The sequence below is a fragment of the Grammomys surdaster genome, unplaced genomic scaffold (assembly GCF_004785775.1).
Source record: "Grammomys surdaster isolate TR1022 unplaced genomic scaffold, NIH_TR_1.0 347, whole genome shotgun sequence".
In the NCBI taxonomy this organism is placed as follows: domain Eukaryota; kingdom Metazoa; phylum Chordata; class Mammalia; order Rodentia; family Muridae; genus Grammomys; species Grammomys surdaster.
This window is the reverse complement of record NW_021604766.1, coordinates 4,211,170-4,214,964: the sequence shown is the minus strand read 5'-3', so window position 1 is coordinate 4,214,964 and position 3,795 is coordinate 4,211,170.

Sequence of the window (3,795 nt, the reverse complement as noted above, 5' to 3'; positions counted from 1 at the left end):
TGAGATTAAGGTTTCCTGTGATTTCTTATGTATCACAAATGCATAATGAAAAAAATGCTTAACTTGAGTGAAAACCAAAAGAATTTTAAACAGTCATTTCAATGTCTTTTTCATCATTCTTTTGGAAAATCACTAAAAGTTATCTAACTTTCAACTATTTTCATCAGCAGGATAATATAACAAGAGAGAGATACACAGCATGAACATTTTACTATAGGCATGATTTAGTGTGAAATAGTTACGTAAAGTATTTAAAGAAATACCAATAAGAGATTTTAAAGAATTATTTTTGTCTTGTATGTGTGTGATATGTGTGTGTGTATGTGTGTGTGCAATTTTTTTTTGACACAGAGAATATCTGGTACCTGAATTGCCAATTAGGATAGGCTGGCTGCTCAGTGATATTCAAGGATCCTCCTGGCTCCATTTTCTTGGCAATGGAAGTGCAAGTTGTCAACACCATGAGCAAAATTTTGAATTCTGGAATTGAATTTAGGTTCTCACATTTATGTGCTTTTGCAACAGATATATCTCACCAGTCTCAATTGTCAACATTTGTACAGGAAGTGACAAGTGAAGAAGTGAGAAATTGGAATTATACCAAGCACACCAAAACTCATAATGGGCCACAATGTGCAGAAAGTAGAGGGTTATGTGTATTTCATATACTGATCAATACACGTGTATTTCAGATACTAATTTGTTCTTTTCTAAGGTCATATGTAAAATCATATATGAAATGTGAATTGCAGTGGCAGCAATAATTTTACCATATGTCATCTGTTCTGTAAGCTAACAAATTCAGAACATGAAACAATTGTGGTTCAGATCCCTGTGTGAGTCCTGTGAAGGCAGCAAGTGTAGATTGTAACCACAGTCACCAAGAGGTATCCAGGAAGCTCCTCCAAGTCTTAGTTTCTTCATGTGGTCTACATAGTTTAGTTTAATCTTCCTTAAAGTAGGGAGGTCAATGCAACTAGAGAATTTAGATAGGCGCTATTTCAGGCTGAGCTCTCCAGATCGCAAGGAAACATGGAAGGATAAAAGCATTTTATGACTGGCTTTGAAATTACAGTTTTGCTTCCCCCTTAAGTTATAGCTCAAGTTGGCCACAATAGCCACACTATTTTCAAGGTAAGAAGAAACGTCAATGTCAAACTATAAGAATAAATGGAACAGAAAATATTATTGTGGTCATTTCAGGAAAATTAAACCTACCCAAACCTTCTGAAGTATCAGGACACACAACAAAATAAGAAAAATGAAACAAACCATGTACTGAAAATACAAATGAAATAAAAATATAATATAGTAGGGATTGGAGTGCTGGCTCAGAGGTTAAAAGAGCACAACTAAGTTTCGTGTCCAACACCAATAGTTGTGTGGATCAAAATTGCTTGTAATTCCAGTCCCAGTGAGTTTCTCAACCAACACTTGCCGTCTCTGAGCACACTTGCACTCTTATTCAAATGTTCCCACACAAACAGATACAAGTGAACAGAAATTAAGATAGCAAAATTTGAAAGCTGGAACAATTACTCTGGAAGTCAGTCTGGCAGTTCTTCAGTAAATTGGAAGTAGTTCTACCTGAGGATCCAGTTATGCAACTCCTGGGCATAGACCCAAAAGATGCTCCAACATACAACAAGGATACATGCTCCACTATGTTCATAGCAGCTTTGTTTATAATAGCCAGAAGATGGGAAGAACCCAGATGTCCATCAACAGAAGAATAGATTTTATACTTAGAGTACTATTCAGCTATTAAAAATGATGACTTCATGAAATTTGCAGGCAAATGGATGGAACTTGAAAATATCATCCTGAGTGAGGTAACCCAGACACAAAAGAACACACATGGCAAGTACTCATTGATAAGTGGATATTAGCCCAAAAGCTTGAAATACTCAAGATACAACTCACAGAGCATGTGAAACACAAGAAAGAAGGCCACACTGAAATGTGGATGCTACAGTCCAACTCAGAAGAGGGAAGAAATGAAACTTGGGAGGTCCAGGGATCTGGGAGGGAGAGAGGAGAAGGAAGGAAAAATGGGGGGGGGGACCAGTTCTCATACAGGAAGAGATTGTGGAGAAGTACAGAGGGTCAGGAATTTGAAAGGAGTTGTGTAGCAGTGGTGAAGGAGAAACTGAGGGTAGCCACTAGAAAGCCCCAGATGTCAGGGACCCAAGAGATTCCCAAGACCCAACATGGATGACTTTAGCTGAAATATCCAACAAGGGGGAGGGAGAACCTGTAGAGACCAGTGGACATGCATGGTCTCCGGTTGAGAGGTGGGGCCACACGCCAACCTCAAAAATAATAATCCAAAATTTCTCTTGTCAAAAGAAAATGCAGGGACAAAAAGCAGAGCAAAGTCTGAAGGAAATAGACTGCCCTACCTAGGGATCCATCCTATCTGAAGACATCAATCTCAGACACTATTGCTGATGCCAAGAAGTGCTTGCTGACAGGAGCCTGGTATAGCTGTCCTCTGAGTGGCTCTGCCAGAGCCTGACTAATACAGATTCGAATGCAGGCAGCCAACCATTGGACTGAACTTGGGGACCCCAATGGAGGAGTTAGGGGAAGGACTGAAGGAGCTGAAGGAGTTTGCAACCCCATAGGAAGAACAACAATATCAATCAACCAGATTCCCCAAAGCTACCAAGGACTAAAACACCAACCACAGAGTACACATTTGGGGACCCGTGGTTCCAGCTGCATATGTAGCAGAGGATGGCACTGTCTGGCATCAATGGGAGGGGAGGCCCTTGGTCCTGTGGAAGCTTGATGGATCAGTGTAGGGGAATGCTAGGGCACTAAGGTGGGAGTGGGTGGGTGGCTGGTGGAGCACCCTCATAACAGCAGGAGGTGGGGGGAGGGGATACGGGGTTTGTGGAGGGGAACCTGGGAAGGGAGATAACATTTGAAATGCAAATAAAATAACCAATAAAAATATGAAAACAAAACAAAAATAACCCTCAACCTTTACATAAAGCCCGAGGCTAACTAAATGAGAATAGTTTATTACAAAAAGTAAAAGTAACAAGGTAAAAATGAAACATTAGATATTGAGAGGTACTTAAATGATTAATTTTAACTTAAGTAAGCCTAAATAAATTTAAAAACTTGTTTAGTAGTTGATTATATAGGAGAGCCATTAGAAAATATAAATTATAATCACAAACATGTAAAGTAATATTTTGTAGTAAATATTTTTAAGACAATTTTATCATTTTTAGGAACTAAAACAAAACAAACTATTTAAATTTCTGCACAGCTTAGAAAAGAGAGTTGATATCATGGTAAAATTATATGGAACACAAAATTACTCACCCTGTTGATTAGTGCCATGACAAATTTTCTAAATAAATTATCAGCAAACTAAATCCACAACAAAATAAAAATAATTTCTAAGATTCATGTTTTGTCCAAGGATACAACATATAACAAATATGTACAAGTGATCATACATATAAGACAATATGATTATTTCTTCCTATAGGTAGGTAGAAGAAAAATATAAAGCACGTCAAGTATAGTATAAACTTTCTCTTGATAAAATGAAATATGGATGTTTGCTGAATATACCAGAATTCATATACACATACTTTAGATCATTGAGCTTTAAAATTAAGCACTATAGATTTCCATATTCTTTTTAAAAAGATCTTTCCTGTTATCCTTCCTCATACTGTTTTTCTTTTTTCTATTTTGCTACTATAAAATCCCCTCTCTTTCTCACTCTATCTATCTATCTATCTATCTATCTATCTATCTATCTATCTATCT